Raw genomic sequence first — 12,986 nt, forward strand, 5'->3', positions numbered from 1 at the left:
CACAGGCACTGCATAAAACACACCTGGACAGGCAGCTGCTGTTCCAGAGAGCTCTGCTCTAGATAATGGGTTAATGAGCAGTTAGAGGGTCAGGTCAGTGATTTCATCATGCTTACCTGGACATTCCATAAAGGCCAGCATGTGGCCATGGTTGCACAAGTATCAACCCAGTTCAATATACCAGTGCTGTTTCTCTATTACAGCGCTGCTACTTCCATTCATTTTCCATTTGCACCGCTGCACCTCATCACCATTTGTATAATAGACAACATTTAAAACAGCCCTAGCTGAAAGACACCAGTTCACACAGCAGAATCCAGAATGTGTGTATTAAGTTTAGCAAATAAGCTCTGCCACTGCCCCAGGGCTTGCAAACAACCAGCCTGGTATGCCCAAGAGCTTCCTAAAGTTTTACATACTATACATAACCCTGAACAAAGCCTGGAGCCTTAGGACAAACAGTATCAGTAAAAAGAGAAAAGAAAGCAATGTTGAGGGAATGCTGCAGCAGCGCTGTGCTATGAAACAAGGAAATAGTAAAATGTCTTCTTACCCACTGAGGTGAAATTGCATGCATAACACTGCGTTCTGTGATGAGCTCTCTTATCATCATAAGGATACTGACAGATTTTACAAGGAGTTTGGAGAAAAGCAATCCAAGTGATCAGGGAACCAAAGGGACTGACTTGTGAAGAAAGATTGTTTGCAAAACACAATATGTATAAGTTGGCTCAGCAATGACTGGGGGCCCACGATAACCAGCAGCAATAGCTGCTAGAGGGAGCAGGGAAGGAGACAGAAGAATTTAGTTTGTAGTGAAATGCTATAATGAGAAGAAAGGGAAAGGAAATGAAGGGGGAAAGGCAGCATTGGATCAAGCCCAAGGAGAGCTTTCTGACACAGTGAGATGTTGCTGCTACCTAAACAATGCGAACAATGACAGAAAAATAGTTTTGCACTTGTGGAAGTGTTCATCAGCACACATGCCTGTACAGTTTTGATATGCAGAACCACAGTATGGAAAGGGAAAGCACAGGTGCTGTGGAAAACACTCTCAACTACTGTACAAGTACACTTCAGCTATTGCAAAGTGCCGGACAACCCTCTGGAGTGCACAGTTGCAAACAAGCAACAATAAACTATCCCAAAAAAAGGAAGCACCAGCCTCTATGATCTTAGTCAGTGTGACATAAATGTGTCAGCACAAGTAGGAGGTATGACAGCATCTGCTATCTAATAGAGATTTACAGTGACAGTAATGATAAAGCACTGGTATGAAAAGGCACCTGAATTAATCCCACTCTTGGTAGTTCTCATGTGCCAGCCCTTGAATGCAGCAGAGGAGGCAACATCTATAGAGGTGCAGCCTTCAACCTGACCCCTCAGTTTTCTTTTACTCACATACTAAATCTGGTCCAACACCGGAGATCCCACTGTGGTCTCAGAATCAGGCAGCGCTTGTGTTTATGTGTGTGAAGAAAGGCCAAAGCCGTAGTTCCTGCATGCACTCTTCACAACTCTGCTATACAATCAGATAATGCTGCTCCATTTAAGGTTGGAATTCTGTTTTGTATCTGTAAACCAGGAAGAATTACATCCCCCAACTTCCTCAGAACATTATGAACCTGATAATAATCTGTAAAAACAAACTTAGGATGAAATTGCAGACAACTCATGTTTGCAGAACTCAGAAAGCTCTGTACACATCAGAGCCTTGCAGGGCGTTATGATATGGACAAAACATAATTCTCACCTTTCTACACATAATTCCATTCTCACTGTTATCCCCCAAACCAAGAGCAAACAGTCCAGTTGTTCTAAAACCCAACTACTTGCTTATTCCTGAGCAGCAGCTGTGTGTCTCCACTTGTAACGTATGAGAAGCCCACAGATGCATCAAGAGCTACAACCACTGAAGTGCCAGGGACAACTGTTTTTCCCAAAGCCTCACTAGACTGTTCTTTTCAGCAGACACTGATTTGTGAAGCTGCTGCTCTGGCTCCAAGATCAGCTTGGGATATCTATAGAAATCACAAGGTATTGAGTGCACACTGTTGAAAAAAAGCAGCACAGATAAAATCAGGATATCGGTTTCAGGTAAAACGTTGGGATTGTGCTTCAAAGAAATAAAATGCCTTCAAATGACCAAGCTTATCTCTTGGCCTTGTGTTTTTCCTATGCCTTGAAGATGTCTGTGCTCAAAGCTTTTCCCTTTCTTTGGACAAAAGGGGCTGCAAAGGAGCCTTTTCAGTGTGTCAGGTCAATAGTCCAGAGACTGAGAAGGGTTTATGCTATAGATAGTAACAGCATCAAAGAGGCCATTACATCTTCAGCACCAGTAATCCCCATTTTAAAAACTCCATTATCTGACTGGTTCTTCATTTGCTTGTCACGTAATCCTTGTTGTTGTGGTAACTCTGAAGCAAATGCTGTGAGGTTAATAGAGAGAGTGACAGAACTGCTTGTCCCTGGATTCAGCCAGGAAGGTTACGGGGCTAAGCCAGAAAGGGATCACTGACTAGTAAGGACTTCAAAGCTGTTAACTGAACAACAGGAATAAAGTCTATGAAGATGCTCTTGCAATTGTGAAACACTAAACAGGCCTTTTTTTTGGACTGATTTTCACGAATCTTTTAAGATAAAATCCCCACCACAGTCATTTTGTAATAAACCTTTCAATGTCGTTCATATGCAGTGAAGAGATCTGCTCTCTTGGTCAAAGGATTGCTGGATTTCTATAGACAGCTCCTGGCAAAATGGAATATCATGTCCTCTGTTAACCACAACACCAATTACTCATTACTGTTTACATCCTCTTCTCTGAAATTACATGTCTTGGTAAAACAAAAAGACTCTGCAGCTCTGTAGACTAGGCCAGACTGGTACAAGACTGGATTGGTTTATTTGGGGGGATACAAGGTGTAAGCGGCTACTTTCTCTTCACCCAGTAAACTGAAGGTAGGAGCAGGGTGCACATCTCTCAAAAAGGAAGAGAAAGACTGATAGGCTCATAAGCTGATCATGATACCTCAGGGGAAGAAATCCTTACCTTCAAAGACTCTTCTCAGCAGCCAAAACCAAAAAAAGAAAATCAAGAATAAGAGGCTGAGACTCAGAGCAAGCATTCCTGGATGACTTTGTCAGGTTTAAGAAAGCCAGAGCTCCTGATTGCATCTATGTCCCAAATTCCACCTCTACAGATCATAGCCCTTTGCAGCTGGCTAAAAAAGAGGTTTCTGCAGGAGTAGTGCAAAATTAGCACTAAGTTCTCTCGCTAAGAATGGCCCAAAGTGGGGAATGCAAAGATGACCCGCTGTGGCATGAAACATTATCAGACTATCTTTTATTCTCAAGATTCTGATGCAAAATATTTTAAAATAGCCCTTGTAGATACAATGCCTCAGGCAGGCCCAAGGTACAGGACTCACAATAAACAGCACCTCACTACAGCGCCACCAAATGGGAAGACACAGTTTCTCCCTTGGTGTGCAACTTTGCAGTACTTCTGCATGGGAGCAAAAGGACTCATTGCTCAGTTGTAGAACCTGACTGAAACATGGGATCTCTCCACTGGGGTCGAGCCTAATATTCTAATCTTGAATTGGAGCAAAGTGTCCTGTGGTGCAGAAGCTCTGAAGCAATATCAAAAGGGACAGTTCAACTGCAGTCCACTGAACAGCCTGTCAGAGGTAAAGGAAATAAATCAGCTATTTGGATGCCTCAAAAATAATTAGGAATTAAAAAAGACCACACGGTCCCACCTAGAGCTGCAGCATGTAAGAAGTAGGGTTTTTTTATAAAAACATTTCTAATAGTTGGTTAGTAAATTATACATGGTTAGATGCAAATTCTCCACTGCTGCCTAACGAATGACAGCTGGCACACATCACAGGCTCAGTCGATGCAATAGTTGAATTTTCATGACTGAAGTTGAGGGTGGGGGAAGGATCATCCTTCATTGTCACCATAACAATGATGTGACATCTCTTTCTGCCTGCAGTGTTTCGGACACCAAATAGCCAGAAGAAGAGTAATTTATTATGTGTTCTTCAGCCATTCTATCTTGTGAGTTTGCAGGAAACAACAATTAAAGAAACAGGTCGATATCCTGAATTTCAAATTGGCTTGTGATGATGCTTCGGAAAACAACAGAATTGCTTTACCATAAATTGCTTGCAATGGTCAGGCTGAGACTGGCTTTCATAATGGTTTCATTTCACTCTAATCAAGGGAACAATAATTCTGCATTCATAATGCAGCCAGCGCTGTGCTCCACAAGGAGACATGAAAGCAAGCATCCACCCTTTAAAGACATACCATCACTTTATCTTTCAGCTCCTGGGATCAGAGCCCTCAGCGCCCCAACAGACTTGAATTGTCCTATTATCTACTGCTCAGTGCTCCAAGAGCTCCAGATGAGCTTGGGCTTGGGCATCCTGCTGTGAATATACCTGTTTCCAGCCTCCTTCCTGAGCTGTTATTTGGCTTTCCTGGGCTGACCTCAGACATGACTTGTTCTTTGCCTGAGGATGGCTGGGCTGCTGATGGAATGAGTTATCATCACCAGCCTCCCTAGTTCAGGTACTGTGCCCTGCTGGAGAGGGTGCTGTCTGTGCTGTGTTCTCCCTCTGCCACTGGCTCCTCTCTCCCTGTGGAACAGCCCTGCTCTTGGTACTCTCTGAAACCTGGTCACTAGCTTCCCATTGGTGGCAAGGTGCATATGGATAAGAAGAGATGGGGATGTGTATGGAGGTACTAAAGAAACAATATTTCCATTACTAGGCTTCATTCCTATTTCTTTTCTTTTCCACACACTTCTGTTGTGCAGTTGTAATTCATTGTCAGTGACCAAACAAAATTATTGTCATGATAAATGATCAACTTGGGATCAACTTAGAAAGACAAAAGGGCAACTAGAAAATGGCACTGGTAACCAGAGCCTCAAGAATAAATCTACCAGCAGTGAGTCAGAACCAATGCTTTATCTTTATTATTGAAGAGAGAACATTAAATGATTTCAGATGTATTTCTGGACAAAAACTGGCTCACATATTAAGAACTAAAAGAATAACAGCAGGCCTCTCCCTTTTTAAGCATTCACATGCAAGGACAGGACGAGTTTGCTCTGCCTGAATTGTGATGTGTGAAAGCCTGGAGCTCTCCATGGCTGTTAGTTATTAACTATTATTAATGTCATACATGTGCAGTGGAAGTGCTGTGGCTTTCGGAAGATGTACAAGCTTTAGGGAGGTGAGTAACCTGAAGGACATTTGTGCCTCACTGTCCCACATTAAGCTTTTCACAGCACAGACACCAACTACTTCCAAGGAGACGTATCCCTGTCTAAAGGCATTCAAGGATGAGCGTGTGCACTGAAGTATGCTCCCATTCCATAGATCGCTTTGGCTTCATGTTATATTGATTTTGAAGTAATGCAGCTATAAAACCTTGGTATAACAGAGTGAAGAACATATTGCTAATGCTGAGGCACTCACAGCAATCTACACTCACTCGTGTCTTAAGCACACAAACTGCAGTGATGCTCACTTTCACAGCAGTCCTCTTCCCAGAAAACTGAACATGATTTTTCTTTCCCTTTAAGGAAGAACATTCTTCCAAACATGCAAACAGTGTCACATACAATTTTCAGGACTTCCCCAAGGCTACACTATCCTGGTTTCCAGTCCAAACACCAGTTACGAAGCAAAGCACATTAAGTTTAACTATCACACTGGGATCCATCTGCCTTAAAGTCAGAACAGATCTAACTCCATAGGGTTGGTGTGGTTTTTTTGGCACACATGCTCATACACCACTTGCTTTCCTCGCTCTTAAGTTTACCTGGACAAAAGGAAGGTCAGGATTCATGCACTGGGCCCCAGCGACTTCCAGATTCAAGCGCTGTCTGACAGACAGTGTAAACTAGATCAAACATCATGATGTTCAAATTCCTTCACAGCCCGTCCCTGAAACATGGTGCCTTAAAAACAGCCAATAGCTTCAGATTGGTAATTCTGGCCCTTGAAGTACTTAAATTCTTCTCAGCAGTTAGAAAGAACCAACATCTTTACCTGCAGAGTGTAAAAATCACCAAAAAGGCACTATGTGCATCTGTGCTTCTCACCAGCGCTCATCTTCCCGCTGTCAGTGACAGCAGCATACAGCAGAGGGACCCAAAGTCTTCTGCAGCTGTGCTGGAGCATTGTGTTATACACAGCAGGAACGTGGTGAGGACAGCAGCTCACAGCAGTGCAGGAACAGGGACAGAGGTTGACAAGGAAAAAGTCTTTTGAGCTCAGTCACCCAACACACCAATTAAACAGGAGCCTACACGCACACAATTCTAAAGGCTTTTTCCTGCCATTGTTACAAGTCTTTGAAAGGTAGATGGATAGATCAAGCCAGTGAATAAGTGGGACAGCAGTAATGCTCCTAAAATAGCATCCCTACCACTAACAGATCCCTTTCCTCTGTATCCAAAGGGTAAAATGCCAGTTTTCTTTGCCTGTCTTGTTTTTGTTGTTAATACACATAGCTCTGAGAACAGATATTGATGATTATTAGCTTTGGATAAATGGGCACCTCGCTGATAATCACACTGATAAAAGACATTCACCATACTATATGTTTTCCACTAAAGTGAAGCTTTTGGGGTCCTTTGGGGTTTGTCTGAGGTTTGTATTAGCCTTGAAGTATGTGTGCTCACGCTGTCCAGCTGTGACAAGATTTGTACACCCAACTGCTCTGAGTATGGCACTTCCCAATTCACAAGTACGGTGGGACACATTGCTGAGTATCTACCCACAAAACTGACAGCAAAGTCCAAATCCATAGACTCAGAATGAAAGTGGATTCTGATTTGGAAGAGGTTTACTACAAATTAAGCACCCACCAGCCCTCTGCTCCTGAAGGCAGGTTAATGGTGTGGGGGAGGGCTTGCTTTCCAGATGGTCTTGATGCAAAAAGCTAAAGATTAAATTGTTGTATTTCATATAAGTTGTGCCATCAATAAATACTTATTTTTGTTACTAAAGTTGATGAAAAATATTAGACTGGCATTTAACTACAATTTCTAACACCATTCTTCCAGTAACCATAAGACTCTAATACCTCCCACAGTATCTGAACAGATAATCTCTTAAGGTGCTTGATATTCCTAGAAAGCCTTAGCACTGATTCAGAAAGCAAATACACTCCAAAATCTAACATACACCTAGCACATCTATAGCTAGGAAATGTACAACAGTTCTTCATTCTTTACTCTATATTCTGGTTTAATGTCCAGTACACAAACAAGGTGGTAGGAACAGAGAGTTCTTTTTATTAGCTGGGACTCTGTGCTATGTTAAGCACTCTTTTGTACTATGACCATTATAAGCAATAAACTCTTCCTAGGGAATCTACACAGTCTGACAATAATGAGAGCCCCTGTAATCATACCAACCCTGTTAACTGCTGTGATTCTTTGTTCAGACGTGTCTCGTCCTCTTGTAGCATCAGAATAGTAGAAAATAGTATTTACAGCTATCTACTATTTCCAGAAGGACATACCACTATGTGCATCAAGAAACACCTGCCAGAAACAGGTACTTCCAACAGGTACTAAAGCAAGAGTCTGGAACCTTATAGGAGAAGAAAGTTACTGCTCCACAGCTCTTAATAGCTGCAAGTCTGCACTAACCTCACTAAGCTTAGCAGAGCAACAGAAAAATGACTGCTAAGGTGAGCCTACCTTTGTGTAGCACACAGGCTCTTTTAATGCACATTTAAATCTTACTGAATTCAATGGGAATACTAAGCACCTACACTACAGCCATTACCCTGCCGCAAAGTATCTTTCAGCAGTGCTTTGAGCACTATGAATAATGTCTGTCTGTGGTGTCTGTAAACTTGCTGATGATGTGCACCTTACAGCTGAAGCAGACCCATCACATTTTTCAAGGTCCTCAGTTTCTTTCTAGAGGATAACAGATTTCTACACACAGACACACACACTTAGTGATGAATGTATCATTCGCTGTTATGATTTATCAGATCTACACTGAAGATATCCAGGTTTGCTCACAGTCACTTAATCACCTCTCTTCATAATCAGTGTAAAGCAACAAGCACTTCAAAGTACAGTTCCTAAGTCTAAACACATACATTTGTGTCTGTAATAGGCTGGATGCTCTAATACTGTCACTTTCTGTTAAGTGCTTAAAACGTGCAGTGTGATTATACATTGTCTTTGAGTGGGAACCAGAGCACACAGATCATGACTCAGAATCCCAGAGTACAGAGACAAATAGATGGCTGCCACTAAAAAACACAGACAGGGACTGAAGAGAGAGAGGGAAGCTGCAGCATATTGTTTTGCAACTATGTAATACTACAAAAAGCAAAAGTTCACAGATGCTTCTCTAACTTTTAATGCACATAACCTGATCTGTTTTTATGTGACCTTGATGCTGCTTTTTAACATACAATAGGAGGATATTTCACATCTCCATAATGGCTTTGCCCATTGAACAAGAAATTTTGTTCAATAACCTCATGTCAACCCAGTCAGAATTAATCATGTCCTTTGTTACACAAGGGAGAAGAACACGCTGCAGCCTTGGTAAATAACTTCTCCCTGAGTTACTGATGGTTTTGACAAGTCGGGTTAAAATGTGGACAGCAGTTACCCTGGATTTCTGGACAGAGACAGTGGTTTGGTGAGTTGAGATATCGCTGATGCATCTGACTGATTGGAACCATTCACTACAGCACATGGAAAAAGACATTCTATTGGGAAGGAAATAATACTTTGTTTGGTAGAAATTCCTGACCTTCTCTACCATGGCAATAAGCATCATCACTGGAGGTAGATTTGTAATTGACAAGGAACTAACAGAAAAATGTAGTAGTGCTTAGGAAAAGGTTATAACCTATCAGGTCCCGCCGCCCTCCATCCCCTTGCTATAAGGAACACAACTGTGAATTTGTTTAAGCATTACTTCTCTTCATGAACATAAAACAGGGTGGTAATATTACAGGACAGAGCATTGGCTGAGAACTATCAATAACCTTCTTGGTACAGAGAACGTTTGCCAACAAACGAGATTGATCCCTCAGTTTCCAGTGTCACTGAATTCTAGGACCCCCATCCATTCACTGCTGGTTGTTTCCTGGCTGCATTCTCTTTACTCTTGCCCTTGCATCCATAATGCCAGAGAAATTATTACCCTGTAATTTCCCTTCACTTTGTAAAAATGATTCTGTAACTTCAGTAGGCACAAAGTGCCTTAAGCTATTTCCAAGATACGATTGCACATCTGGGGAACACATATTTGTTCAACGAATGTGTCTGAGACAGAACAGACAAATATGCTATTGACTTATCTCAATATCGTGCTGTGTACGTATAGTGAGGCATACAACTACTACAGGCAGTTCAAATTGCTGGCTAGTATTCCCATTTGCCAGCCCTCTGAACACTAAACACGTGGAGATCATTTTAAACTCAATGCATGCATGTCTTTAGATGGAGGATATGGAATAGTGAGGTTCTGACTATTTGAGACAAAAGAAGGACTGATACAAATTGACTGAATAGAATCAACGTACTCCCCTGTTAGCACTTAACAAAACAAAACTAGCATCCAGACTGCATCCATTGGTTCCAGTGATACACAAGCCAACAAATGTAGGTAATGCTCCCTTCTAGGGATCACACAGATCTTCCATTTAGCAGTTTCACCACGTAGCTTCTCGCAGAACAAGAACTTTGAGCAGAAATTAGACATTCCTCCTCTTAAAATACAGCAGGACAGAAAAGGAAATCAGATTGCCAGGGACATTTGTCCCACCACTCACTGCCTCACTGTGCTCACATCCATGTTTGGTCTCCAGAAATGTTCAGCAAGCATCAATGGGTGCCATTTTTTCCACATGGAATTAAATTCCTTTGCTTCACACACACTTCCATGTCAGACACCATTTTGTCAGCATGCCCCTCTGCTGCCATCTGCCACACAGCAACAAAATGCAACAGAATACTGGCGTGAAGGTTCAACCTGTACAGCCATACCACCAACATCTGCCTCTGACATTGTGGGTCAGCATCATAAAATAGGAAGCATTACCTTTGGATCAGCCCTCATAAGTAGTGATTTCCTTGTCAGTACAAGGACAGCATGCTAGGAAATGATTTAACAAGCATATTTTAATACAGCAGTGGGCAAGGTTGTGCATGTAGGAACAAATAACAATCAACTCTGGCTATCACACGCAAGTCCTATGCTAATCAAACTTCTGTGCCTCTTTTACTGCTTGGAAAAGGCCAACTTGGCTTCCACTAAAAGGCTTTGTTTCTATGTTAACAATCAGCAGCTCACACAATTCCAGAGGTATTACTGCCCAGCTTGCAGTGCAACATTTAGCTAACAATATGTCAATTCAGATTACAACTAGTCTGAGGAAAATGCCTAAAAATAGAGGCCTTCCAGGTGGCTCTGCAGATTGTTCCATTTGCCATATACGGTAGAACAAGCTAGCCTTTTCAGACTATGCCTGTGGAGTAAAAATATCCCATTAATGGAGAGCAGGAGTCAGCACTACTCTTACACTAGATAAGAACTAAGTACCTAACTGCACCCAAGCCGACTGGCTGGGAGCAAACCTGGTTTGCTGTGTGCAGGTAACAGGAAGAAAAGCAAACAGCCCACCAGCAAAAATATAGGGCTCCAGGGGCACATGGCTGGCAACTCCCATGTCTCCTAGTGACAACCTCAAATCCAGTGCCATACACAGCAGTACTACACAGATTCCTATGCTCCCCTTCTCATTGTATCTGACTGCCATCAGGCTGTATGCTAAGCAGTGCGACGACATGAAGTCTCATTTTGCCTTCAGGTCTGAATTCTGTGTGTATGCATAGAAAGGCCAACCAAGAACAGCTTCTTGGTACAGTGAAAAGATTACAACTAAATGGTTCACCTGATAAGCATCCACAAAATACCTCAATACAATTGTAAAAATAAATTGTGTCCTTTGACTGTGCAAAAGGAAGAATAAAAATGAATAGATCCAATCAGACCCAGCTCCTGTGCCACTCCGAGCCAAATTTATAATTACTTCTTCTTTTGTATCAAGTTTCAAGCAATGCACTTCAATGGAGAAAGTCAGCAAGAACAATTCTGAAGCTAAAGTCAATGAAATAGAATTTGTGAACTTTCGTATAAGGAAAGTCATCAGCTGGAGCTTCAACTCCCTGACTTATTCTCTTTAATCAGCAATGACTTCCCATGTGTTTTCTGGATCTTCACACAGTTTCAGAAAGCACTTTGAAGAGAGTAAGTAGAGAAATATTTGTCTTTTATTTATTAGACTTTAGCACATTTGTAGACATTCTCAGGAGTTCTCCTGTATCTTTGTAACTGCACTTCAATAAGCTTCATGACTCCCCTTGCACAACACTCAGATTAAGCTTTAGAAGTTATACCCTATGATCAAGTATCCAGTTCTTTGTGCTACATCGTTAAAAGAGATACTCTCACCTTTCTTGTAAGAAGGAACTGCATTTCCAGCCCTTAGTTTGCAAACTAGAGCTTGGAAACATGATGTACATACTAGGAACATCCAAACCTGTTATCATTCTAGAAGAACAGAAATGGCGATGAATTGACTCAAGAACTAAGGCTGATGCTGAAGATTGTCCATCAATGTCCATGAAATGGAGGCAAGACAGCCTTAATAGAACAAGAGAGTAGCTGCTGGCTGGGGCTGATTTCATGTGTCCTTACTGCAAAGCTGATAAGAGTATTTTCATCTTGATATTTCATGACTAAGGTGTTCTGTAGGACTCATAGATAAGCAAACATCATGCTCAGGCACTAAAAAACACCTAGCACAGTGCCAGTAGGGCACCCTTAACCCCATCCCACCAATTCTTGATGAGCACTTTTTTCAGAGATATTATAAGTAGAAAATGTTTATCATTTACATATTCATGATCAGATGACAGAACTTTTAAAAACTGCTCTTAGTTTGTCAAAAGAATACTGCTTTATATGTGCCTTAAAGGGGGAAAGTTCTTGACAGTTTATGCCTGTGAGCTTGAATTTGAGGCTGATGAGGTAACTATAAATGTAAGTGGCTATCGTTCATTTATTTCCAATTATAACAATAGGAAATTATGTTTACATATAGGGTAAGACACCTTGTATTCTGAATCAGGCCAAAGTTGCTTGTCATGTGCACTGCTGGCCCACTGCGTCTACAGCTCATGGGTAGAGACTACAAGGGATAGTTACCTAAAACACTCCTATGCACAACATGCAACCATCAGATTAGCCAGCACTTACAACGTGACAAGCAGCTTCCATTGACGCAAAACAAAAATCTGAGCTTAAAGTACACAAAAGTGTGTTTTTCTTATTGTCGTCTCCTGGTACAGTTCACGTTTAGGTTGGGTATCAGGAAGAACTTCTTTCTGAAGGGTTGTGAAGCACTGCAATAGGCTCCTCAGGGAGGTGGAGGAGTCACCACCCCTGAATGTATTTAAAACCCATCTGGATGTGGTGCTCAGGGACATGCTTTGGTGGTGGGTTGTTAGACTTAGGGTGGGTGGTCAGGTTGTGGTTGGACTCAATGATCTTGAGGGTCTTTTCCAACCTGAGCAATTCTATGATTCTAGGTAGATTTAACTTGCTGGTTTTATCTATTTCCATTCTGCCAATGGGAAATAAGCTGGGAATCCTTCATGGTAATAACAACCTAGGAAAGATGCTGTAGGAGAAGAGCTGAATTCAGAGCTAAGTATCTGAAAATCAAGTAGCACTCCATGGCATCTATTAAATACTGATGAGTGGGGCATGGGCTTAAGAGATTTAGCAAATCTAGAAAAGGTCATTTAGCAATTAAGTAACTGACAAAAGTTGATTTAAGACATGCGTTCTCACTTCCTGAAAGCTTACTATTAAAACAGGCAAGAGGCAGAAGTTGAACCTATGCAAGCCAGT

The sequence above is a fragment of the Coturnix japonica genome, chromosome 10 (assembly GCF_001577835.2).
Source record: "Coturnix japonica isolate 7356 chromosome 10, Coturnix japonica 2.1, whole genome shotgun sequence".
Lineage (NCBI taxonomy): Eukaryota > Metazoa > Chordata > Aves > Galliformes > Phasianidae > Coturnix > Coturnix japonica.